Below are 27,456 nucleotides of genomic sequence, written 5' to 3'. Positions count from 1 at the left end.
AAAAAAATGTGAATTCAGTAAACACTCTGTGAAATTGTTTGTTAGCTAAAAGCATTACACAAGACCCAGTCAAAAAAAAGGCTTTAACGTCTACACCACATCCATCCTGTGTCACACAACTACGCTCCTTCCTGGGCCTGGCCAGCTAGTGCACGCACTACAATCAAGATTTTGCATCCATCAGCACACCCCTACAACATCTAGTCAAGAAAAATCATGAATTCATGTGGTCACGAAAATGTCAGTGTTTGAGAAAATATGCCATCCCATAGTATCATCTGTCTGCATGTTGTCCCTCAATCCCAACAGTCACACGATGGTCACAGTCGATGCGAGTCCAGTAGGCCTAGGAGTGATTCGGGCACAACACTCAGGTGATTCCGCCTCTCACAGATGCATTGCTTCATATGCCAGGTGAAGCCGCACGCAGACAGAACAGGCCTATGCACAAGCAGAAAAGTCTATCCATTGCATGGGGGTACAAACATTATCATCTGTTCCTGTTTGAAAAACAATTTGTGGTCAACCCTGACCATCAAGCTCTGACTACCATCTATGGCAAAGCAATGACTTGCATGCATCCACACATTGCCAGGTGGGGCTTGCATCTACAGGGCTATCATTTTGACATACTGCACAAGCCAACAAAACATGCAAATGGAGCAGATTTCCTATCTCGGGTACTCATCCCGTCGCATCACACTATTCCGTCAATAGTATATCATTTTATCACCTATGTAGTGCAACAAGGTTGACACGTCTGCTGCCAATATGATGAATCGAATTCCCGGGTACCAGTGGTCATGGGGTGAATATCAGTTTCTAAACCATCAATCAGCCCACACCTCTGATAGATACACCAGAATGGATCCGAACAGATTGGAATAAGCAAGTATACAATTAAAATTATAAACCGCCTTGTTTAATTTTGGTAACGTGGATGGAACAGCAGGCTTATCTCCTCTAAACATTGTGGATCATTGGTTAGTTGCAACACAGCAAAAATACAATTATTACCCAATGATAAAGGGAGTGTCCAGTCAAAGTTGATTACAAATATCTGCTTTATTATTAGCACAACAGACAGTAAAATAACACTACTAAATACAACCCACACTGTAAAGGAATGCAGAGGACAGACAGTTTCAAAGAAGGAAAAGGGATATACTCTGGATACTGACAGGAGGGTAGTCGGTATGGTTAATAACCGCAATAGTTTATTAAGGTTTCTTGGCTTCAGCAGAAGGGGAGAAAAGGATCTTAAAATGTCTCAAGGGGCCTTATGGGCAGGACCAGGGGGGATAGAACCAGAATGTACCTTTTGCTGTAGCTGTTCTTGTTGCTCCACAGGGTCGAAGCGGCTTCAGGACACTTCACAGGCTTCTGTGACAGAGTTTGAGATGGGAGTCAGCTGCCGGTATCAGGCGGCAGGACGGTTCAGTCAGCAAAGCTTGATGAACGTATGCAGGCTGTCCTACACAGGAACTCCGGTTCAGGAATCATTGTCTCTGTGCTGATCAGCAGTTCTGAAGTCCTTGTCGAGACGTCTCAGGTTTCTTTCAGCAACTGCGACTTGACAATGGTCACTGTTGAAGTTGGTTGTGAATCAAGGAACTTGAGTGGTTCGAAAAAATATCCTTCAAGGCGGGTGGCGATTGATGCTTGTCGTTGCACTTCTCCCAGCTTATTCAATGGACTTGTGTCGTCCTTTAAGGTGGATGACCCACAGCTAAGGAGTGTGCTACCTTGTCCTTTTGTTCACATCTGGCACTTCTTGTCCATGGATCTTGCTGAAAGGCCTAGCAGGGCATGATGTGTGTTGGCTGGGTACCGGTTCTGGAGCGGCTGGAGAGTCCTCCGAGTTCTTTTCTTCCCCTGTTCCATAGGAGAAGTTAAGAGGAGGGATATTGTTTCCCTCTTTGGAAATTCCTGGCATTCCTTCACTGGCGGAAGATGTAAGGCAGCCTGTACCTTCAGCCAGGATCCAAGGATGAGTTTTTCTTGCTACTTCTTATGTAGTCTTCATATCTGCTAAAGAGGGTCTCTGATCCTCTTTTAAAGCTAAGTGGGCCACAGTGATTGGTGTAGGTTAAGCGTAACTTAGCGAGCCAACCCTGGGGTCCCTACTAACAATTTTCAGTATGCGTGAAGTCATCAGCATAGTGATTTGCAACAGGAAAAGGTAAAGGGGTGAAAACAGGAACAAGGGGTGTTCCTGAACAAATATGGCGAAAACCTCCTCTCAACAGAAAGAGCTCTGGGCTCACTCCCTTGTGATACTAAGTCCCACCCATTTGCCTGTCTACTGTCTCTTTATTTAAATGTCCTCCCTGTGTGGTTCCTGTTAAAGCGGCATTTCGCTATTGAAGATGCTGAGAGACCAGATTCTCTGGCTCTTGCAACAAACTACATTCTCATACCTTATGAATGGGGTCCCCATATCGGGGGTGGCCTACTGCAATAAAAGAACCAGACACGACCGTTCACTGACATCGATACTGAGAGGAGGGAGCTGGCTTCAGGGTGACCCATTTACATGTGAAAGGTTGTTGAGTTTCCTGTCTCCTTTGTTATTCTCTGCATCCAGGCCCCATGTGGCCTGTTTGATGTACCCCCCTGTGGGTATGTAAATTGCTGCCGTAAGCTGCAGGGCCTAACAAAAGAGCAGGGAGCCTTTGTCAGTTAAGCAGGTTGACCATGGCTGGGGGAAGTTTAGCCTCCCCCTGCCTTACGATGATATTGCGCAGTCCTCTGCTGTCACATTGCAACTAAATATAACATGGCAGACTGTGCCTGTAGGCAGTGTCCAACCCAGAATACACAGCTCTATGAGTTTGTTGTGATGTGAGCATACGGAAATGTTTGTGGATTAGCCCAACACATTTTCCTGAGGTCAGTGTGCCATCATCCATTTAATTAAAAATGTCAAAAAAAGTCCAGGGGAGCCCACACTCATCATGCGTTTGGTCGAATTCCTCACCTATATTCTTGTAAAAAGTAAATCATTTAAGTATTGTAGAGGGAGGCCCCTTTCATGCCACTATTGTGCTGATATGCAATGTTTGTATGGCTCATTGATTAATGAGCAAAGTCCTTAAAGAGGTGAAGTGTTTCGGCCTCAGGGATAGCATAGACCCTGGTGAGATTTGGACACAAATGGTCAGTGAGTGGACAGACTTAACATACCAACAGAAATGACCACTGAGGTGTTGGGGTAGAAACACATTGGTCTCTTGAGCTGCCCTTTGGATAGTTTTACCAAACCGTGATGTGTTAATTGCAGACTATTTATGGTGTTAATAGGGCAAAGGGCCCCTCAAGTAAGGTACGTACTCCGATGGAGTGTTTGAGATCACCAGTCCCGGCATTGCTTTGGATGCCTTCGGGTTTTGTATAGATATGCCGCCCCATAGGCACACACTATAGGACAAAGAAATGGCCACGCCTGGGGCCATGGGAGCATACTGGGAAATAAAAACAAGGGAATGTTGAGCAATGAAATTGCTGAGGACACAGACCGAGGACATTAACCAAAGACAATTCCCTTTTACCAACGACTGCTAGACTGGAACATCTGCTGTGGTGGGGGATTGTGGACTTGGAGAGAAACCTGTACCCCGGGATATGTGTGTACTTCGTCTGAATGCACAGTGGCATGTGCAGGAGAGTAGTCAAGTTACCATTACCCTCTCTTTTTGCATCCACTCAATTATTTACTGCCTTCCCCCTTTTCTTCCTGTCCTTTTTCAATATGCGCCACCTAAAAACTATTCAATTTTGTTAAAGCCTGGAGGATGATGACATGACAGGAAGGACACAGCTTCTGGATGTTCATTAGTTATCTACCCAACCATTTTCTACCCATGGCCATGCTAATCACTGGGGCCATTTCCACCCATTACTTGCCCCTCCCCACCCAAAACACATCCTTCTGGGATCTCTTTGCTCTTTCCAGCATTAACATCAAACTGTGGCCTGTCAGTGCTATTTGTAAGCGGTCTGCTGACAGTTAATGGTTTAACTTCAGCTGTAAATGCAATACTGGTGTAATAAAAATGTCTTAACCACTTGATTTATATATGTTCCTTGCACTGAAGTGTTAAAACAAGCAATGGAAAAGCCAACAGGCTTGACTTGGGTATAGGCAGTTGCCACAGGCACTGTTATCGGTTCCATGTGATAATGTCCCCGCAAAAATGCTGCCATGCAAATAAGTCCCTGGAAAATTGCTGTTTTTTGCAGAGACATTATTACATGGAACATGCGGGGGACACCCCTGCAACCCCAAAAAACTTTTTTTTGTCCGGGATTGTGCCCTCTGCCGCCACCAATGTGCCTAGGTCCAATGTGCAGGTTTGTACCATTGTGGCAGTGCCCGATACAATGTGTACTTTTTCTTCTTTTATCCTTTTTTACTTTCCTTAGCAATTCTGGTGTGAACGGCTTCGGAGAACGCATTTGACCATAATAAGGATAAACACGGTGCGTTTATCATTTGGGAAAAGAGAAAACAGCATACGAATCATTAGAAGGCATTGATATCAATATATTTCAAGGATCGCCTTAAACATTGTCTCACACTCCTTATAGATATGGAGCAACTTTTTCCGCTTGAAGTCTTTCTTCCACGTTAGGTTTTATTTGCCCCGATTGTCGGTCCGCTTCGGCAGTGCTTCCAAAATAGAACACATGGGATTTATAGTCGTGGCAGTGCAGTGCAACTAGCAGAGGACTGGCTGCAGCATTGCCTTGTGTGACGTGCACAGGCACTTCCTGTCTGTGGAAGGGGATACTTAGAAAAGGGCTACATGTGCTCCTATGAAGACCTCAGTGCAGTCAACTGTCATCTGTGAGTTCACAGAGTAATGTGCTATTCGACAACCAGGAAGAGAAACTAGGTGCCCCTTAACAGGAAGGGGAATTAGCTCAGATGGTAGAGCGCTCGCTTAGCATGCGAGAGGTAGCGGGATCGATGCCCGCATTCTCCAGCAAGACGCTTTTTCTTCATTTTCACTATTTTATTCAAAACTCACCAATCGTCGCAAATAAAGGCATGTGCTCGCTTCTGGGTTTTTTTTACTATCATCCTAAAAGTCTTCCGTCCACTTTCTGCTATCCCAAAGAGTCATCCGCGCGAGGGCCGGCAACAGGCGCATTGCATGGCATTGGTGACATATTCAGGAAATTCCACTTTGATGCCACCCAGGGCTGTTAACCTTTTATTTCATTTCAATACGATGCTTCGAATAATTGGTTCAAAGTGCGCAGCCTTTGCTCTTTTATTTCGTTTTCATCGGAGCAGGTCGGAGCTGGCAGAAGAGTGAGCCCTGTCTGCAGGAGCTCAGATTCCAGAAAGCATATTTTCCCTGTCTTTCTTACCACTCATCTGTGTCTCTTTGCTGACATGAGGGGTTGCTACACTCTGCAGTCTCCCGGCATTTAAAGTCTGCTACCAGCAGAGCACGTTCTGGACTTCACAGCGCCCAGCAAAGTACTAGCCTGCGCCCTCCCCCTACTACAGCAAAAACCTTTTGCATGCTTTAGCAGAAGTGTGAACAAAATGCCACGAACCACCCCAGATGGGACTCGAACCCACAATCCCTGGCTTAGGAGGCCAGTGCCTTATCCATTAGGCCACTGGGGCCACTCGACAGAGAAGGGGAAAGTTCTTTCTTTTCCTCTTCTCTCACTGGAGTCACAGGTACTGGCCCACTGAAAAGGGCAAGTTGGCTCACGTCCAAAGCTGCAGTGTCCCAGCACACGCGGACAAAAGGCACCTGCTTGCACTCGGCTGGACACTTCCGCTTTATGGGACACACGATGGAAAGTGGACTCAATTCCCAGACCTAACTCTTACCTGTTTGGTATTCTGACGCTCGATTGTAAAATATGGCCAGCTGGTAAAAATGACAAAGGGCACTCCAGCGCTGGTCCTTTGGCTGCAGGCGGCGTGTCAGCGGCCTAAAACAGCAAGAAATAGCGAGAGAAATAAAGTGAGAAGCAAGCACCTTTTCAATTGGGCTCTCGGGTCTATGGCACTGGTGTGCAGCCTCTTGATCACAAGCGCAGGTCCAGCGTGAAAGGGCGTGGGAGTGGAGTCACTCTGCTATTAATACCTGGTTGGCCAATCCTCATTGCAATGGATGGCCATCTGCAGCTTTACTTGTAGCTCCACTGAAGGTATTTTGTTTTGGGCAAAGGGGTGAGATTGTGATTTCCCCTGCGGCAGATGAAGAGAAAGGGCTTTATGCACTACAGGTCCCTGGACAGCAAGAAAGTGTGAGCCGGAGACTGTGCTTCAGCTCTGAAGCAGTGTATCGAGAGCCTTCGTGGAGGAGGGGAATTAGCTCAGATGGTAGAGCGCTCGCTTAGCATGCGAGAGGTAGCGGGATCGATGCCCGCATTCTCCAGCAAGACACTTTTTCTTCCATTTGACTATTTTATTCAAAACTCAAATTCTCCCAAATGAGGCATGCGCTGCTTGCTTCAGGGTGCTTACTATCATCCCAAAAGTCTTCCGTCCATTTTCTACTATCCCAAAAAGTCAGATTTTAAGTACAGATTTTAACATTGCTTATGCACCAGAATAGTAACAGATCTTTTGCCCCTCCGCCACCATCTCTGAAGTTAGCACCTCTCCCAACATTTGAAGAGTCAGCCCCCACCCCTCTGCCCTGCCACCACCCATCACCCTGTCGAAATGTAGGTAGGTTGCGCACCTCACGTGACCTCTCTTGCATTAGAGGGCGCTCAACTATTTTAAGTAACCCCCCCCTGCCTTTACATCAAATCTCTACTGCTGATGAAACACAGGAAACAAGTGCTAAAAGAACAGCCTGACATGGGTATGACTTCCCTAGTGAAAGACTTTGCCCGGCATTCGGGCAATCCTGCACGCCTGTTGGAGAGAGGATAATTTTAGATCGGTGCTGAGCACCTCAAACAAACATGACACCATCAAGGGAGAAGAAACTCAACACGTAGAGTTCCCAAGACAAGATCCAAAGCGAAATCCTCCAACGTCTCAAAGATGGCCTCCCTCACTTAAAAGATAGGCAGATGCGCCAGCCCACGCAGGGGGCGCTAGAGACGCAGCTCACATAGCGGGCCGCCCCTCTGGCTGCCCCCTGCGTGGACTCGCCTCCTCTAGGGAGGAGGCAGTCAGGGTGCCCCCAGAGGGTCCAGCCGGAAACGGCCTGCACCTTCGGGGGCTTAAATAGCCAGGGGTGGAGAGCGCAAGACCTCTCATCTAGCCCTGGCAGCAGTGGAATCCAGGGCAGGCCGTTCTCGCAAGAACGGAATGGTGTGAGATGGCTCACAGTCTTTTGGACATGGGACTTTGTAAGGCGGGATTGGCAGAGCCACCCGGCTAAGGACCATGGTTGGTGCCAGGCAGTCATAAGACCTGAGCAGGGGTGGGGGGGGCGCCCCCATAAGATGATTCCAAATTATGCGACCATATGTTTTTTCCAATAAAATGTTATATATGTTTCCAACTTTCAGAATATCTCCGACTCTATCATTGGGGCAAGCAGGAAATTTTATGCATGTTACTGATATGATGTAAGGGGCCAAGGAGTAGGGGTTAGCCCCGCTATGCACACAGAGCAAGCAGAAAAATACATGCTCTCAAGACCAGGCCGCTCTCATTGAGTAAATTGGATGCATCATTCCGCAGGTGAAATGCCACAGCAATTGAGCACAGTCCAACATTGCTACTGCACACCAACACAACACATCATCCAGATAGATGCTAGCTGTGGTTGCATTCTAAGTTTTAAAACAGCACTGCCACACATGGAGCACGTGGGAGGGAGATTTTGTCAATAAAATCGGGAGAACTGAATATTCTGATTGGATTGCATTGGGGTAGAATTATTTTAGGAGGAAGACAGTAAAAAAAAAGAGCAATATTTTGGATAGAAAAAAACAGTCTCCGCCATAAATCAGGAGGGTTGGCATGAATGCACTACAGATGGTGCTGCTGCACGGTGTATACCAGTCGATGGCAAGCCATCAGATAGACAATGCACGAAAAAAGACGTGATGTTATTTTAAAACATGGGGAAGTTAAAACAAATTTAAACTGTCATGTCAATCAACACATGATTCAATCCATCAAACCGACAGCACAACAGGGTATCTCGATCAACACACAATGTCAAATCGAAGGCAAACTAAGCTCGTTATTAGCATCGTCCCAGACCATGGACCTCCCCATCATCCCTGTGCCAACAAAAGATTCAGATTAACGCAGTCAACTTTGTGTAGATATAAGAGCACCAAACTAAATTATAAAAAGAAAGACACCATCCCACAATGCAGCGGAAATGATACACCTTGAAAATTGAGCCACAATATTGTCTAGACTCGATTTAAACAAGGGATATCTTCAACTTGAACTTAGCCCGGAATCCAGATACGTCATAACCTTCCCAATACGCCTATGACTATTTCACTGCTCCAGGCATCTTAGTTTCGAATATCCTCAGCAGTTGAGATTTTTCAAGAAGAAATACAGAAAGTAATCTGACATATCTCAAACTGCATACACAACAGTGAGAATATCCTGGTATTTGGCACGTCCCAAAAATCTCATGATAACGCTCCACAGTGTGCATGGCCCTGGAAGAAGCACACCTCACCCGGAAGCGCAAAAAAATGTGAATTCAGTAAACACTCTGTGAAATTGTTTGTTATCTAAAAGCATTACACAAGACCCAGTCAAAAAAAAGGCTTTAACGTCTACACCACATCCATCCTGTGTCACACAACTACGCTCCTTCCTGGGCCTGGCCAGCTAGTGCACGCACTACAATCAAGATTTTGCATCCATCAGCACACCCCTACAACATCTAGTCAAGAAAAATCATGAATTCATGTGGTCACGAAAATGTCAGTGTTTGAGAAAATATGCCATCCCATAGTATCATCTGTCTGCATGTTGTCCCTCAATCCCAACAGTCACACGATGGTCACAGTCGATGCGAGTCCAGTAGGCCTAGGAGTGATTCGGGCACAACACTCAGGTGATTCCGCCTCTCACAGATGCATTGCTTCATATGCCAGGTGAAGCCGCACGCAGACAGAACAGGCCTATGCACAAGCAGAAAAGTCTATCCATTGCATGGGGGTACAAACATTATCATCTGTTCCTGTTTGAAAAACAATTTGTGGTCAACCCTGACCATCAAGCTCTGACTACCATCTATGGCAAAGCAATGACTTGCATGCATCCACACATTGCCAGGTGGGGCTTGCATCTACAGGGCTATCATTTTGACATACTGCACAAGCCAACAAAACATGCAAATGGAGCAGATTTCCTATCTCGGGTACTCATCCCGTCGCATCACACTATTCCGTCAATAGTATATCATTTTATCACCTATGTAGTGCAACAAGGTTGACACGTCTGCTGCCAATATGATGAATCGAATTCCCGGGTACCAGTGGTCATGGGGTGAATATCAGTTTCTAAACCATCAATCAGCCCACACCTCTGATAGATACACCAGAATGGATCCGAACAGATTGGAATAAGCAAGTATACAATTAAAATTATAAACCGCCTTGTTTAATTTTGGTAACGTGGATGGAACAGCAGGCTTATCTCCTCTAAACATTGTGGATCATTGGTTAGTTGCAACACAGCAAAAATACAATTATTACCCAATGATAAAGGGAGTGTCCAGTCAAAGTTGATTACAAATATCTGCTTTATTATTAGCACAACAGACAGTAAAATACCACTACTAAATACAACCCACACTGTAAAGGAATGCAGAGGACAGACAGTTTCAAAGAAGGAAAAGGGATATACTCTGGATACTGACAGGAGGGTAGTCGGTATGGTTAATAACCGCAATAGTTTATTAAGGTTTCTTGGCTTCAGCAGAAGGGGAGAAAAGGATCTTAAAATGTCTCAAGGGGCCTTATGGGCAGGACCAGGGGGGATAGAACCAGAATGTACCTTTTGCTGTAGCTGTTCTTGTTGCTCCACAGGGTCGAAGCGGCTTCAGGACACTTCACAGGCTTCTGTGACAGAGTTTGAGATGGGAGTCAGCTGCCGGTATCAGGCGGCAGGACGGTTCAGTCAGCAAAGCTTGATGAACGTATGCAGGCTGTCCTACACAGGAACTCCGGTTCAGGAATCATTGTCTCTGTGCTGATCAGCAGTTCTGAAGTCCTTGTCGAGACGTCTCAGGTTTCTTTCAGCAACTGCGACTTGACAATGGTCACTGTTGAAGTTGGTTGTGAATCAAGGAACTTGAGTGGTTCGAAAAAATATCCTTCAAGGCGGGTGGCGATTGATGCTTGTCGTTGCACTTCTCCCAGCTTATTCAATGGACTTGTGTCGTCCTTTAAGGTGGATGACCCACAGCTAAGGAGTGTGCTACCTTGTCCTTTTGTTCACATCTGGCACTTCTTGTCCATGGATCTTGCTGAAAGGCCTAGCAGGGCATGATGTGTGTTGGCTGGGTACCGGTTCTGGAGCGGCTGGAGAGTCCTCCGAGTTCTTTTCTTCCCCTGTTCCATAGGAGAAGTTAAGAGGAGGGATATTGTTTCCCTCTTTGGAAATTCCTGGCATTCCTTCACTGGCGGAAGATGTAAGGCAGCCTGTACCTTCAGCCAGGATCCAAGGATGAGTTTTTCTTGCTACTTCTTATGTAGTCTTCAGATCTGCTAAAGAGGGTCTCTGATCCTCTTTTAAAGCTAAGTGGGCCACAGTGATTGGTGTAGGTTAAGCGTAACTTAGCGAGCCAACCCTGGGGTCCCTACTAACAATTTTCAGTATGCGTGAAGTCATCAGCATAGTGATTTGCAACAGGAAAAGGTAAAGGGGTGAAAACAGGAACAAGGGGTGTTCCTGAACAAATATGGCGAAAACCTCCTCTCAACAGAAAGAGCTCTGGGCTCACTCCCTTGTGATACTAAGTCCCACCCATTTGCCTGTCTGCTGTCTCTTTATTTAAATGTCCTCCCTGTGTGGTTCCTGTTAAAGCGGCATTTCGCTATTGAAGATGCTGAGAGACCAGATTCTCTGGCTCTTGCAACAAACTACATTCTCATACCTTATGAATGGGGTCCCCATATCGGGGGTGGCCTACTGCAATAAAAGAACCAGACACGACCGTTCACTGACATCGATACTGAGAGGAGGGAGCTGGCTTCAGGGTGACCCATTTACATGTGAAAGGTTGTTGAGTTTCCTGTCTCCTTTGTTATTCTCTGCATCCAGGCCCCATGTGGCCTGTTTGATGTACCCCCCTGTGGGTATGTGAATTGCTGCCGTAAGCTGCAGGGCCTAACAAAAGAGCAGGGAGCCTTTGTCAGTTAAGCAGGTTGACCATGGCTGGGGGAAGTTTAGCCTCCCCCTGCCTTACGATGATATTGCGCAGTCCTCTGCTGTCACATTGCAACTAAATATGACATGGCAGACTGTGCCTGTAGGCAGTGTCCAACCCAGAATACACAGCTCTATGAGTTTGTTGTGATGTGAGCATACGGAAATGTTTGTGGATTAGCCCAACACATTTTCCTGAGGTCAGTGTGCCATCATCCATTTAATTAAAAATGTCAAAAAAAGTCCAGGGGAGCCCACACTCATCATGCGTTTGGTCGAATTCCTCACCTATATTCTTGTAAAAAGTAAATCATTTAAGTATTGTAGAGGGAGGCCCCTTTCATGCCACTATTGTGCTGATATGCAATGTTTGTATGGCTCATTGATTAATGAGCAAAGTCCTTAAAGAGGTGAAGTGTTTCGGCCTCAGGGATAGCATAGACCCTGGTGAGATTTGGACACAAATGGTCAGTGAGTGGACAGACTTAACATACCAACAGAAATGACCACTGAGGTGTTGGGGTAGAAACACATTGGTCTCTTGAGCTGCCCTTTGGATAGTTTTACCAAACCGTGATGTGTTAATTGCAGACTATTTATGGTGTTAATAGGGCAAAGGGCCCCTTAAGTAAGGTACGTACTCCGATGGAGTGTTTGAGATCACCAGTCCCGGCATTGCTTTGGATGCCTTCGGGTTTTGTATAGATATGCCGCCCCATAGGCACACACTATAGGACAAAGAAATGGCCACGCCTGGGGCCATGGGAGCATACTGGGAAATAAAAACAAGGGAATGTTGAGCAATGAAATTGCTGAGGACACAGACCGAGGACATTAAACAAAGACAATTCCCTTTTACCAACGACTGCTAGACTGGAACATCTGCTGTGGTGGGGGATTGTGGACTTGGAGAGAAACCTGTACCCCGGGATATGTGTGTACTTCGTCTGAATGCACAATGGCATGTGCAGGAGAGTAGTCAAGTTACCATTACCCTCTCTTTTTGCATCCACTCAATTATTTACTGCCTTCCCCCTTTTCTTCCTGTCCTTTTTCAATATGCGCCACCTAAAAACTATTCAATTTTGTTAAAGCCTGGAGGATGATGACATGACAGGAAGGACACAGCTTCTGGATGTTCATTAGTTATCTACCCAACCATTTTCTACCCATGGCCATGCTAATCACTGGGGCCATTTCCACCCATTACTTGCCCCTCCCCACCCAAAACACATCCTTCTGGGATCTCTTTGCTCTTTCCAGCATTAACATCAAACTGTGGCCTGTCAGTGCTATTTGTAAGCGGTCTGCTGACAGTTAATGGTTTAACTTCAGCTGTAAATGCAATACTGGTGTAATAAAAATGTCTTAACCACTTGATTTATATATGTTCCTTGCACTGAAGTGTTAAAACAAGCAATGGAAAAGCCAACAGGCTTGACTTGGGTATAGGCAGTTGCCACAGGCACTGTTATCGGTTCCATGTGATAATGTCCCCGCAAAAATGCTGCCATGCAAATAAGTCCCTGGAAAATTGCTGTTTTTTGCAGAGACATTATTACATGGAACATGCGGGGGACACCCCTGCAACCCCAAAAAACTTTTTTTTGTCCGGGATTGTGCCCTCTGCCGCCACCAATGTGCCTAGGTCCAATGTGCAGGTTTGTACCATTGTGGCAGTGCCCGATACAATGTGTACTTTTTCTTCTTTTATCCTTTTTTACTTTCCTTAGCAATTCTGGTGTGAACGGCTACGGAGAACGCATTTGACCATAATAAGGATAAACACGGTGCGTTTATCATTTGGGAAAAGAGAAAACAGCATACGAATCATTAGAAGGCATTGATATCAATATATTTCAAGGATCGCCTTAAACATTGTCTCACACTCCTTATAGATATGGAGCAACTTTTTCCGCTTGAAGTCTTTCTTCCACGTTAGGTTTTATTTGCCCCGATTGTCGGTCCGCTTCGGCAGTGCTTCCAAAATAGAACACATGGGATTTATAGTCGTGGCAGTGCAGTGCAACTAGCAGAGGACTGGCTGCAGCATTGCCTTGTGTGACGTGCACAGGCACTTCCTGTCTGTGGAAGGGGATACTTAGAAAAGGGCTACATGTGCTCCTATGAAGACCTCAGTGCAGTCAACTGTCATCTGTGAGTTCACAGAGTAATGTGCTATTCGACAACCAGGAAGAGAAACTAGGTGCCTCTTAACAGGAAGGGGAATTAGCTCAGATGGTAGAGCGCTCGCTTAGCATGCGAGAGGTAGCGGGATCGATGCCCGCATTCTCCAGCAAGACGCTTCTTCTTCATTTTCACTATTTTATTCAAAACTCACCAATCGTCGCAAATAAAGGCATGTGCTCGCTTCTGGGTTTTTTTTACTATCATCCTAAAAGTCTTCCGTCCACTTTCTGCTATCCCAAAGAGTCATCCGCGCGAGGGCCGGCAACAGGCGCATTGCATGGCATTGGTGACATATTCAGGAAATTCCACTTTGATGCCACCCAGGGCTGTTAACCTTTTATTTCATTTCAATACGATGCTTCGAATAATTGGTTCAAAGTGCGCAGCCTTTGCTCTTTTATTTCGTTTTCATCGGAGCAGGTCGGAGCTGGCAGAAGAGTGAGCCCTGTCTGCAGGAGCTCAGATTCCAGAAAGCATATTTTCCCTGTCTTTCTTACCACTCATCTGTGTCTCTTCGCTGACATGAGGGGTTGCTACACTCTGCAGTCTCCCGGCATTTAAAGTCTGCTACCAGCAGAGCACGTTCTGGACTTCACAGCGCCCAGCAAAGTACTAGCCTGCGCCCTCCCCCTACTACCGCAAAAACCTTTTGCATGCTTTAGCAGAAGTGTGAACAAAATGCCACGAACCACCCCAGATGGGACTCGAACCCACAATCCCTGGCTTAGGAGGCCAGTGCCTTATCCATTAGGCCACTGGGGCCACTCGACAGAGAAGGGGAAAGTTCTTTCTTTTCCTCTTCTCTCACTGGAGTCACGGGTACTGGCCCACTGAAAAGGGCAAGTTGGCTCACGTCCAAAGCTGCAGTGTCCCAGCACACGCGGGCAAAAGGCACCTGCTTGCACTCGGCTGGACACTTCCGCTTTATGGGACACACGATGGAAAGTGGACTCAATTCCCAGACCTAACTCTTACCTGTTTGGTATTCTGACGCTCGATTGTAAAATATGGCCAGCTGGTAAAAATGACAAAGGGCACTCCAGCGCTGGTCCTTTGGCTGCAGGCGGCGTGTCAGCGGCCTAAAACAGCAAGAGAAATAAAGTGAGAAGCAAGCACCTTTTCAATTGGGCTCTCGGGTCTATGGCACTGGTGTGCAGCCTCTTGATCACAAGCGCAGGTCCAGCGTGAAAGGGCGTGGGAGTGGAGTCACTCTGCTATTAATACCTGGTTGGCCAATCCTCATTGCAATGGATGGCCATCTGCAGCTTTACTTGTAGCTCCACTGAAGGTATTTTGTTTTGGGCAAAGGGGTGAGATTGTGATTTCCCCTGCGGCAGATGAAGAGAAAGGGCTTTATGCACTACAGGTCCCTGGACAGCAAGAAAGTGTGAGCCGGAGACTGTGCTTCAGCTCTGAAGCAGTGTATCGAGAGCCTTCGTGGAGGAGGGGAATTAGCTCAGATGGTAGAGCGCTCGCTTAGCATGCGAGAGGTAGCGGGATCGATGCCCGCATTCTCCAGCAAGACACTTTTTCTTCCATTTGACTATTTTATTCAAAACTCAAATTCTCCCAAATGAGGCATGCGCTGCTTGCTTCAGGGTGCTTACTATCATCCCAAAAGTCTTCCGTCCATTTTCTACTATCCCAAAAAGTCAGATTTTAAGTACAGATTTTAACATTGCTTATGCACCAGAATAGTAACAGATCTTTTGCCCCTCCGCCACCATCTCTGAAGTTAGCACCTCTCCCAACATTTGAAGAGTCAGCCCCCACCCCTCTGCCCTGCCACCACCCATCACCCTGTCGAAATGTAGGTAGGTTGCGCACCTCACGTGACCTCTCTTGCATTAGAGGGCGCTCAACTATTTTAAGTAACCCCCCCCTGCCTTTACATCAAATCTCTACTGCTGATGAAACACAGGAAACAAGTGCTAAAAGAACAGCCTGACATGGGTATGACTTCCCTAGTGAAAGACTTTGCCCGGCATTCGGGCAATCCTGCACGCCTGTTGGAGAGAGGATAATTTTAGATCGGTGCTGAGCACCTCAAACAAACATGACACCATCAAGGGAGAAGAAACTCAACACGTAGAGTTCCCAAGACAAGATCCAAAGCGAAATCCTCCAACGTCTCAAAGATGGCCTCCCTCACTTAAAAGATAGGCAGATGCGCCAGCCCACGCAGGGGGCGCTAGAGACGCAGCTCACATAGCGGGCCGCCCCTCTGGCTGCCCCCTGCGTGGACTCGCCTCCTCTAGGGAGGAGGCAGTCAGGGTGCCCCCAGAGGGTCCAGCCGGAAACGGCCTGCACCTTCGGGGGCTTAAATAGCCAGGGGTGGAGAGCGCAAGACCTCTCATCTAGCCCTGGCAGCAGTGGAATCCAGGGCAGGCCGTTCTCGCAAGAACGGAATGGTGTGAGATGGCTCACAGTCTTTTGGACATGGGACTTTGTAAGGCGGGATTGGCAGAGCCACCCGGCTAAGGACCATGGTTGGTGCCAGGCAGTCATAAGACCTGAGCAGGGGTGGGGGGGGCGCCCCCATAAGATGATTCCAAATTATGCGACCATATGTTTTTTCCAATAAAATGTTATATATGTTTCCAACTTTCAGAATATCTCCGACTCTATCATTGGGGCAAGCAGGAAATTTTATGCATGTTACTGATATGATGTAAGGGGCCAAGGAGTAGGGGTTAGCCCCGCTATGCACACAGAGCAAGCAGAAAAATACATGCTCTCAAGACCAGGCCGCTCTCATTGAGTAAATTGGATGCATCATTCCGCAGGTGAAATGCCACAGCAATTGAGCACAGTCCAACATTGCTACTGCACACCAACACAACACATCATCCAGATAGATGCTAGCTGTGGTTGCATTCTAAGTTTTAAAACAGCACTGCCACACATGGAGCACGTGGGAGGGAGATTTTGTCAATAAAATCGGGAGAACTGAATATTCTGATTGGATTGCATTGGGGTAGAATTATTTTAGGAGGAAGACAGTAAAAAAAAAGAGCAATATTTTGGATAGAAAAAAACAGTCTCCGCCATAAATCAGGAGGGTTGGCATGAATGCACTACAGATGGTGCTGCTGCACGGTGTATACCAGTCGATGGCAAGCCATCAGATAGACAATGCACGAAAAAAGACGTGATGTTATTTTAAAACATGGGGAAGTTAAAACAAATTTAAACTGTCATGTCAATCAACACATGATTCAATCCATCAAACCGACAGCACAACAGGGTATCTCGATCAACACACAATGTCAAATCGAAGGCAAACTAAGCTCGTTATTAGCATCGTCCCAGACCATGGACCTCCCCATCATCCCTGTGCCAACAAAAGATTCAGATTAACGCAGTCAACTTTGTGTAGATATAAGAGCACCAAACTAAATTATAAAAAGAAAGACACCATCCCACAATGCAGCGGAAATGATACACCTTGAAAATTGAGCCACAATATTGTCTAGACTCGATTTAAACAAGGGATATCTTCAACTTGAACTTAGCCCGGAATCCAGATACGTCATAACCTTCCCAATACGCCTATGACTATTTCACTGCTCCAGGCATCTTAGTTTCGAATATCCTCAGCAGTTGAGATTTTTCAAGAAGAAATACAGAAAGTAATCTGACATATCTCAAACTGCATACACAACAGTGAGAATATCCTGGTATTTGGCACGTCCCAAAAATCTCATGATAACGCTCCACAGTGTGCATGGCCCTGGAAGAAGCACACCTCACCCGGAAGCGCAAAAAAATGTGAATTCAGTAAACACTCTGTGAAATTGTTTGTTATCTAAAAGCATTACACAAGACCCAGTCAAAAAAAAGGCTTTAACGTCTACACCACATCCATCCTGTGTCACACAACTACGCTCCTTCCTGGGCCTGGCCAGCTAGTGCACGCACTACAATCAAGATTTTGCATCCATCAGCACACCCCTACAACATCTAGTCAAGAAAAATCATGAATTCATGTGGTCACGAAAATGTCAGTGTTTGAGAAAATATGCCATCCCATAGTATCATCTGTCTGCATGTTGTCCCTCAATCCCAACAGTCACACGATGGTCACAGTCGATGCGAGTCCAGTAGGCCTAGGAGTGATTCGGGCACAACACTCAGGTGATTCCGCCTCTCACAGATGCATTGCTTCATATGCCAGGTGAAGCCGCACGCAGACAGAACAGGCCTATGCACAAGCAGAAAAGTCTATCCATTGCATGGGGGTACAAACATTATCATCTGTTCCTGTTTGAAAAACAATTTGTGGTCAACCCTGACCATCAAGCTCTGACTACCATCTATGGCAAAGCAATGACTTGCATGCATCCACACATTGCCAGGTGGGGCTTGCATCTACAGGGCTATCATTTTGACATACTGCACAAGCCAACAAAACATGCAAATGGAGCAGATTTCCTATCTCGGGTACTCATCCCGTCGCATCACACTATTCCGTCAATAGTATATCATTTTATCACCTATGTAGTGCAACAAGGTTGACACGTCTGCTGCCAATATGATGAATCGAATTCCCGGGTACCAGTGGTCATGGGGTGAATATCAGTTTCTAAACCATCAATCAGCCCACACCTCTGATAGATACACCAGAATGGATCCGAACAGATTGGAATAAGCAAGTATACAATTAAAATTATAAACCGCCTTGTTTAATTTTGGTAACGTGGATGGAACAGCAGGCTTATCTCCTCTAAACATTGTGGATCATTGGTTAGTTGCAACACAGCAAAAATACAATTATTACCCAATGATAAAGGGAGTGTCCAGTCAAAGTTGATTACAAATATCTGCTTTATTATTAGCACAACAGACAGTAAAATACCACTACTAAATACAACCCACACTGTAAAGGAATGCAGAGGACAGACAGTTTCAAAGAAGGAAAAGGGATATACTCTGGATACTGACAGGAGGGTAGTCGGTATGGTTAATAACCGCAATAGTTTATTAAGGTTTCTTGGCTTCAGCAGAAGGGGAGAAAAGGATCTTAAAATGTCTCAAGGGGCCTTATGGGCAGGACCAGGGGGGATAGAACCAGAATGTACCTTTTGCTGTAGCTGTTCTTGTTGCTCCACAGGGTCGAAGCGGCTTCAGGACACTTCACAGGCTTCTGTGACAGAGTTTGAGATGGGAGTCAGCTGCCGGTATCAGGCGGCAGGACGGTTCAGTCAGCAAAGCTTGATGAACGTATGCAGGCTGTCCTACACAGGAACTCCGGTTCAGGAATCATTGTCTCTGTGCTGATCAGCAGTTCTGAAGTCCTTGTCGAGACGTCTCAGGTTTCTTTCAGCAACTGCGACTTGACAATGGTCACTGTTGAAGTTGGTTGTGAATCAAGGAACTTGAGTGGTTCGAAAAAATATCCTTCAAGGCGGGTGGCGATTGATGCTTGTCGTTGCACTTCTCCCAGCTTATTCAATGGACTTGTGTCGTCCTTTAAGGTGGATGACCCACAGCTAAGGAGTGTGCTACCTTGTCCTTTTGTTCACATCTGGCACTTCTTGTCCATGGATCTTGCTGAAAGGCCTAGCAGGGCATGATGTGTGTTGGCTGGGTACCGGTTCTGGAGCGGCTGGAGAGTCCTCCGAGTTCTTTTCTTCCCCTGTTCCATAGGAGAAGTTAAGAGGAGGGATATTGTTTCCCTCTTTGGAAATTCCTGGCATTCCTTCACTGGCGGAAGATGTAAGGCAGCCTGTACCTTCAGCCAGGATCCAAGGATGAGTTTTTCTTGCTACTTCTTATGTAGTCTTCAGATCTGCTAAAGAGGGTCTCTGATCCTCTTTTAAAGCTAAGTGGGCCACAGTGATTGGTGTAGGTTAAGCGTAACTTAGCGAGCCAACCCTGGGGTCCCTACTAACAATTTTCAGTATGCGTGAAGTCATCAGCATAGTGATTTGCAACAGGAAAAGGTAAAGGGGTGAAAACAGGAACAAGGGGTGTTCCTGAACAAATATGGCGAAAACCTCCTCTCAACAGAAAGAGCTCTGGGCTCACTCCCTTGTGATACTAAGTCCCACCCATTTGCCTGTCTGCTGTCTCTTTATTTAAATGTCCTCCCTGTGTGGTTCCTGTTAAAGCGGCATTTCGCTATTGAAGATGCTGAGAGACCAGATTCTCTGGCTCTTGCAACAAACTACATTCTCATACCTTATGAATGGGGTCCCCATATCGGGGGTGGCCTACTGCAATAAAAGAACCAGACACGACCGTTCACTGACATCGATACTGAGAGGAGGGAGCTGGCTTCAGGGTGACCCATTTACATGTGAAAGGTTGTTGAGTTTCCTGTCTCCTTTGTTATTCTCTGCATCCAGGCCCCATGTGGCCTGTTTGATGTACCCCCCTGTGGGTATGTGAATTGCTGCCGTAAGCTGCAGGGCCTAACAAAAGAGCAGGGAGCCTTTGTCAGTTAAGCAGGTTGACCATGGCTGGGGGAAGTTTAGCCTCCCCCTGCCTTACGATGATATTGCGCAGTCCTCTGCTGTCACATTGCAACTAAATATGACATGGCAGACTGTGCCTGTAGGCAGTGTCCAACCCAGAATACACAGCTCTATGAGTTTGTTGTGATGTGAGCATACGGAAATGTTTGTGGATTAGCCCAACACATTTTCCTGAGGTCAGTGTGCCATCATCCATTTAATTAAAAATGTCAAAAAAAGTCCAGGGGAGCCCACACTCATCATGCGTTTGGTCGAATTCCTCACCTATATTCTTGTAAAAAGTAAATCATTTAAGTATTGTAGAGGGAGGCCCCTTTCATGCCACTATTGTGCTGATATGCAATGTTTGTATGGCTCATTGATTAATGAGCAAAGTCCTTAAAGAGGTGAAGTGTTTCGGCCTCAGGGATAGCATAGACCCTGGTGAGATTTGGACACAAATGGTCAGTGAGTGGACAGACTTAACATACCAACAGAAATGACCACTGAGGTGTTGGGGTAGAAACACATTGGTCTCTTGAGCTGCCCTTTGGATAGTTTTACCAAACCGTGATGTGTTAATTGCAGACTATTTATGGTGTTAATAGGGCAAAGGGCCCCTTAAGTAAGGTACGTACTCCGATGGAGTGTTTGAGATCACCAGTCCCGGCATTGCTTTGGATGCCTTCGGGTTTTGTATAGATATGCCGCCCCATAGGCACACACTATAGGACAAAGAAATGGCCACGCCTGGGGCCATGGGAGCATACTGGGAAATAAAAACAAGGGAATGTTGAGCAATGAAATTGCTGAGGACACAGACCGAGGACATTAAACAAAGACAATTCCCTTTTACCAACGACTGCTAGACTGGAACATCTGCTGTGGTGGGGGATTGTGGACTTGGAGAGAAACCTGTACCCCGGGATATGTGTGTACTTCGTCTGAATGCACAATGGCATGTGCAGGAGAGTAGTCAAGTTACCATTACCCTCTCTTTTTGCATCCACTCAATTATTTACTGCCTTCCCCCTTTTCTTCCTGTCCTTTTTCAATATGCGCCACCTAAAAACTATTCAATTTTGTTAAAGCCTGGAGGATGATGACATGACAGGAAGGACACAGCTTCTGGATGTTCATTAGTTATCTACCCAACCATTTTCTACCCATGGCCATGCTAATCACTGGGGCCATTTCCACCCATTACTTGCCCCTCCCCACCCAAAACACATCCTTCTGGGATCTCTTTGCTCTTTCCAGCATTAACATCAAACTGTGGCCTGTCAGTGCTATTTGTAAGCGGTCTGCTGACAGTTAATGGTTTAACTTCAGCTGTAAATGCAATACTGGTGTAATAAAAATGTCTTAACCACTTGATTTATATATGTTCCTTGCACTGAAGTGTTAAAACAAGCAATGGAAAAGCCAACAGGCTTGACTTGGGTATAGGCAGTTGCCACAGGCACTGTTATCGGTTCCATGTGATAATGTCCCCGCAAAAATGCTGCCATGCAAATAAGTCCCTGGAAAATTGCTGTTTTTTGCAGAGACATTATTACATGGAACATGCGGGGGACACCCCTGCAACCCCAAAAAACTTTTTTTTGTCCGGGATTGTGCCCTCTGCCGCCACCAATGTGCCTAGGTCCAATGTGCAGGTTTGTACCATTGTGGCAGTGCCCGATACAATGTGTACTTTTTCTTCTTTTATCCTTTTTTACTTTCCTTAGCAATTCTGGTGTGAACGGCTACGGAGAACGCATTTGACCATAATAAGGATAAACACGGTGCGTTTATCATTTGGGAAAAGAGAAAACAGCATACGAATCATTAGAAGGCATTGATATCAATATATTTCAAGGATCGCCTTAAACATTGTCTCACACTCCTTATAGATATGGAGCAACTTTTTCCGCTTGAAGTCTTTCTTCCACGTTAGGTTTTATTTGCCCCGATTGTCGGTCCGCTTCGGCAGTGCTTCCAAAATAGAACACATGGGATTTATAGTCGTGGCAGTGCAGTGCAACTAGCAGAGGACTGGCTGCAGCATTGCCTTGTGTGACGTGCACAGGCACTTCCTGTCTGTGGAAGGGGATACTTAGAAAAGGGCTACATGTGCTCCTATGAAGACCTCAGTGCAGTCAACTGTCATCTGTGAGTTCACAGAGTAATGTGCTATTCGACAACCAGGAAGAGAAACTAGGTGCCTCTTAACAGGAAGGGGAATTAGCTCAGATGGTAGAGCGCTCGCTTAGCATGCGAGAGGTAGCGGGATCGATGCCCGCATTCTCCAGCAAGACGCTTCTTCTTCATTTTCACTATTTTATTCAAAACTCACCAATCGTCGCAAATAAAGGCATGTGCTCGCTTCTGGGTTTTTTTTACTATCATCCTAAAAGTCTTCCGTCCACTTTCTGCTATCCCAAAGAGTCATCCGCGCGAGGGCCGGCAACAGGCGCATTGCATGGCATTGGTGACATATTCAGGAAATTCCACTTTGATGCCACCCAGGGCTGTTAACCTTTTATTTCATTTCAATACGATGCTTCGAATAATTGGTTCAAAGTGCGCAGCCTTTGCTCTTTTATTTCGTTTTCATCGGAGCAGGTCGGAGCTGGCAGAAGAGTGAGCCCTGTCTGCAGGAGCTCAGATTCCAGAAAGCATATTTTCCCTGTCTTTCTTACCACTCATCTGTGTCTCTTCGCTGACATGAGGGGTTGCTACACTCTGCAGTCTCCCGGCATTTAAAGTCTGCTACCAGCAGAGCACGTTCTGGACTTCACAGCGCCCAGCAAAGTACTAGCCTGCGCCCTCCCCCTACTACCGCAAAAACCTTTTGCATGCTTTAGCAGAAGTGTGAACAAAATGCCACGAACCACCCCAGATGGGACTCGAACCCACAATCCCTGGCTTAGGAGGCCAGTGCCTTATCCATTAGGCCACTGGGGCCACTCGACAGAGAAGGGGAAAGTTCTTTCTTTTCCTCTTCTCTCACTGGAGTCACGGGTACTGGCCCACTGAAAAGGGCAAGTTGGCTCACGTCCAAAGCTGCAGTGTCCCAGCACACGCGGGCAAAAGGCACCTGCTTGCACTCGGCTGGACACTTCCGCTTTATGGGACACACGATGGAAAGTGGACTCAATTCCCAGACCTAACTCTTACCTGTTTGGTATTCTGACGCTCGATTGTAAAATATGGCCAGCTGGTAAAAATGACAAAGGGCACTCCAGCGCTGGTCCTTTGGCTGCAGGCGGCGTGTCAGCGGCCTAAAACAGCAAGAGAAATAAAGTGAGAAGCAAGCACCTTTTCAATTGGGCTCTCGGGTCTATGGCACTGGTGTGCAGCCTCTTGATCACAAGCGCAGGTCCAGCGTGAAAGGGCGTGGGAGTGGAGTCACTCTGCTATTAATACCTGGTTGGCCAATCCTCATTGCAATGGATGGCCATCTGCAGCTTTACTTGTAGCTCCACTGAAGGTATTTTGTTTTGGGCAAAGGGGTGAGATTGTGATTTCCCCTGCGGCAGATGAAGAGAAAGGGCTTTATGCACTACAGGTCCCTGGACAGCAAGAAAGTGTGAGCCGGAGACTGTGCTTCAGCTCTGAAGCAGTGTATCGAGAGCCTTCGTGGAGGAGGGGAATTAGCTCAGATGGTAGAGCGCTCGCTTAGCATGCGAGAGGTAGCGGGATCGATGCCCGCATTCTCCAGCAAGACACTTTTTCTTCCATTTGACTATTTTATTCAAAACTCAAATTCTCCCAAATGAGGCATGCGCTGCTTGCTTCAGGGTGCTTACTATCATCCCAAAAGTCTTCCGTCCATTTTCTACTATCCCAAAAAGTCAGATTTTAAGTACAGATTTTAACATTGCTTATGCACCAGAATAGTAACAGATCTTTTGCCCCTCCGCCACCATCTCTGAAGTTAGCACCTCTCCCAACATTTGAAGAGTCAGCCCCCACCCCTCTGCCCTGCCACCACCCATCACCCTGTCGAAATGTAGGTAGGTTGCGCACCTCACGTGACCTCTCTTGCATTAGAGGGCGCTCAACTATTTTAAGTAACCCCCCCCTGCCTTTACATCAAATCTCTACTGCTGATGAAACACAGGAAACAAGTGCTAAAAGAACAGCCTGACATGGGTATGACTTCCCTAGTGAAAGACTTTGCCCGGCATTCGGGCAATCCTGCACGCCTGTTGGAGAGAGGATAATTTTAGATCGGTGCTGAGCACCTCAAACAAACATGACACCATCAAGGGAGAAGAAACTCAACACGTAGAGTTCCCAAGACAAGATCCAAAGCGAAATCCTCCAACGTCTCAAAGATGGCCTCCCTCACTTAAAAGATAGGCAGATGCGCCAGCCCACGCAGGGGGCGCTAGAGACGCAGCTCACATAGCGGGCCGCCCCTCTGGCTGCCCCCTGCGTGGACTCGCCTCCTCTAGGGAGGAGGCAGTCAGGGTGCCCCCAGAGGGTCCAGCCGGAAACGGCCTGCACCTTCGGGGGCTTAAATAGCCAGGGGTGGAGAGCGCAAGACCTCTCATCTAGCCCTGGCAGCAGTGGAATCCAGGGCAGGCCGTTCTCGCAAGAACGGAATGGTGTGAGATGGCTCACAGTCTTTTGGACATGGGACTTTGTAAGGCGGGATTGGCAGAGCCACCCGGCTAAGGACCATGGTTGGTGCCAGGCAGTCATAAGACCTGAGCAGGGGTGGGGGGGGCGCCCCCATAAGATGATTCCAAATTATGCGACCATATGTTTTTTCCAATAAAATGTTATATATGTTTCCAACTTTCAGAATATCTCCGACTCTATCATTGGGGCAAGCAGGAAATTTTATGCATGTTACTGATATGATGTAAGGGGCCAAGGAGTAGGGGTTAGCCCCGCTATGCACACAGAGCAAGCAGAAAAATACATGCTCTCAAGACCAGGCCGCTCTCATTGAGTAAATTGGATGCATCATTCCGCAGGTGAAATGCCACAGCAATTGAGCACAGTCCAACATTGCTACTGCACACCAACACAACACATCATCCAGATAGATGCTAGCTGTGGTTGCATTCTAAGTTTTAAAACAGCACTGCCACACATGGAGCACGTGGGAGGGAGATTTTGTCAATAAAATCGGGAGAACTGAATATTCTGATTGGATTGCATTGGGGTAGAATTATTTTAGGAGGAAGACAGTAAAAAAAAAGAGCAATATTTTGGATAGAAAAAAACAGTCTCCGCCATAAATCAGGAGGGTTGGCATGAATGCACTACAGATGGTGCTGCTGCACGGTGTATACCAGTCGATGGCAAGCCATCAGATAGACAATGCACGAAAAAAGACGTGATGTTATTTTAAAACATGGGGAAGTTAAAACAAATTTAAACTGTCATGTCAATCAACACATGATTCAATCCATCAAACCGACAGCACAACAGGGTATCTCGATCAACACACAATGTCAAATCGAAGGCAAACTAAGCTCGTTATTAGCATCGTCCCAGACCATGGACCTCCCCATCATCCCTGTGCCAACAAAAGATTCAGATTAACGCAGTCAACTTTGTGTAGATATAAGAGCACCAAACTAAATTATAAAAAGAAAGACACCATCCCACAATGCAGCGGAAATGATACACCTTGAAAATTGAGCCACAATATTGTCTAGACTCGATTTAAACAAGGGATATCTTCAACTTGAACTTAGCCCGGAATCCAGATACGTCATAACCTTCCCAATACGCCTATGACTATTTCACTGCTCCAGGCATCTTAGTTTCGAATATCCTCAGCAGTTGAGATTTTTCAAGAAGAAATACAGAAAGTAATCTGACATATCTCAAACTGCATACACAACAGTGAGAATATCCTGGTATTTGGCACGTCCCAAAAATCTCATGATAACGCTCCACAGTGTGCATGGCCCTGGAAGAAGCACACCTCACCCGGAAGCGCAAAAAAATGTGAATTCAGTAAACACTCTGTGAAATTGTTTGTTATCTAAAAGCATTACACAAGACCCAGTCAAAAAAAAGGCTTTAACGTCTACACCACATCCATCCTGTGTCACACAACTACGCTCCTTCCTGGGCCTGGCCAGCTAGTGCACGCACTACAATCAAGATTTTGCATCCATCAGCACACCCCTACAACATCTAGTCAAGAAAAATCATGAATTCATGTGGTCACGAAAATGTCAGTGTTTGAGAAAATATGCCATCCCATAGTATCATCTGTCTGCATGTTGTCCCTCAATCCCAACAGTCACACGATGGTCACAGTCGATGCGAGTCCAGTAGGCCTAGGAGTGATTCGGGCACAACACTCAGGTGATTCCGCCTCTCACAGATGCATTGCTTCATATGCCAGGTGAAGCCGCACGCAGACAGAACAGGCCTATGCACAAGCAGAAAAGTCTATCCATTGCATGGGGGTACAAACATTATCATCTGTTCCTGTTTGAAAAACAATTTGTGGTCAACCCTGACCATCAAGCTCTGACTACCATCTATGGCAAAGCAATGACTTGCATGCATCCACACATTGCCAGGTGGGGCTTGCATCTACAGGGCTATCATTTTGACATACTGCACAAGCCAACAAAACATGCAAATGGAGCAGATTTCCTATCTCGGGTACTCATCCCGTCGCATCACACTATTCCGTCAATAGTATATCATTTTATCACCTATGTAGTGCAACAAGGTTGACACGTCTGCTGCCAATATGATGAATCGAATTCCCGGGTACCAGTGGTCATGGGGTGAATATCAGTTTCTAAACCATCAATCAGCCCACACCTCTGATAGATACACCAGAATGGATCCGAACAGATTGGAATAAGCAAGTATACAATTAAAATTATAAACCGCCTTGTTTAATTTTGGTAACGTGGATGGAACAGCAGGCTTATCTCCTCTAAACATTGTGGATCATTGGTTAGTTGCAACACAGCAAAAATACAATTATTACCCAATGATAAAGGGAGTGTCCAGTCAAAGTTGATTACAAATATCTGCTTTATTATTAGCACAACAGACAGTAAAATACCACTACTAAATACAACCCACACTGTAAAGGAATGCAGAGGACAGACAGTTTCAAAGAAGGAAAAGGGATATACTCTGGATACTGACAGGAGGGTAGTCGGTATGGTTAATAACCGCAATAGTTTATTAAGGTTTCTTGGCTTCAGCAGAAGGGGAGAAAAGGATCTTAAAATGTCTCAAGGGGCCTTATGGGCAGGACCAGGGGGGATAGAACCAGAATGTACCTTTTGCTGTAGCTGTTCTTGTTGCTCCACAGGGTCGAAGCGGCTTCAGGACACTTCACAGGCTTCTGTGACAGAGTTTGAGATGGGAGTCAGCTGCCGGTATCAGGCGGCAGGACGGTTCAGTCAGCAAAGCTTGATGAACGTATGCAGGCTGTCCTACACAGGAACTCCGGTTCAGGAATCATTGTCTCTG

At 46.3% G+C, this 27,456-nt stretch overlaps 9 non-coding genes across 9 annotated transcripts; 6 read left to right on the top strand and 3 right to left on the bottom strand.

Annotated features, from left to right (window-relative positions):
* Positions 1–4,915: 4,915 nt before the first annotated feature.
* TRNAA-AGC (transfer RNA alanine (anticodon AGC)) lies at positions 4,916–4,988 on the top strand. Its single transcript has one exon. It is a non-coding gene; the product is annotated as a tRNA-Ala (tRNA).
* Positions 4,989–5,571: 583 nt separating this feature from the next.
* On the bottom strand, positions 5,572–5,644 carry TRNAR-CCU (transfer RNA arginine (anticodon CCU)). Its single transcript has one exon. It is a non-coding gene; the product is annotated as a tRNA-Arg (tRNA).
* Positions 5,645–6,337: 693 nt separating this feature from the next.
* On the top strand, positions 6,338–6,410 carry TRNAA-AGC (transfer RNA alanine (anticodon AGC)). The gene has a single exon. It is a non-coding gene; the product is annotated as a tRNA-Ala (tRNA).
* Positions 6,411–13,570: 7,160 nt separating this feature from the next.
* On the top strand, positions 13,571–13,643 carry TRNAA-AGC (transfer RNA alanine (anticodon AGC)). The gene has a single exon. It is a non-coding gene; the product is annotated as a tRNA-Ala (tRNA).
* A 583-nt stretch (positions 13,644–14,226) lies between these two features.
* Positions 14,227–14,299, bottom strand: TRNAR-CCU (transfer RNA arginine (anticodon CCU)). The gene has a single exon. It is a non-coding gene; the product is annotated as a tRNA-Arg (tRNA).
* Positions 14,300–14,982: 683 nt separating this feature from the next.
* TRNAA-AGC (transfer RNA alanine (anticodon AGC)) lies at positions 14,983–15,055 on the top strand. The gene has a single exon. It is a non-coding gene; the product is annotated as a tRNA-Ala (tRNA).
* A 7,160-nt stretch (positions 15,056–22,215) lies between these two features.
* Positions 22,216–22,288, top strand: TRNAA-AGC (transfer RNA alanine (anticodon AGC)). Its single transcript has one exon. It is a non-coding gene; the product is annotated as a tRNA-Ala (tRNA).
* Positions 22,289–22,871: 583 nt separating this feature from the next.
* TRNAR-CCU (transfer RNA arginine (anticodon CCU)) lies at positions 22,872–22,944 on the bottom strand. Its single transcript has one exon. It is a non-coding gene; the product is annotated as a tRNA-Arg (tRNA).
* Positions 22,945–23,627: 683 nt separating this feature from the next.
* TRNAA-AGC (transfer RNA alanine (anticodon AGC)) lies at positions 23,628–23,700 on the top strand. The gene has a single exon. It is a non-coding gene; the product is annotated as a tRNA-Ala (tRNA).
* The last annotated feature ends 3,756 nt before the right edge of the window (positions 23,701–27,456 follow it).

Source organism: Ambystoma mexicanum, chromosome 5q, assembly GCF_040938575.1.
Source record: "Ambystoma mexicanum isolate Mex_15411 chromosome 5q, UKY_AmexF1_1, whole genome shotgun sequence".
Classification (NCBI taxonomy): Eukaryota; Metazoa; Chordata; class Amphibia; order Caudata; family Ambystomatidae; genus Ambystoma; species Ambystoma mexicanum.
The sequence above is the reverse complement of the archived record's forward strand: the minus strand, read 5'-3'. Positions and strand labels throughout refer to the sequence as shown.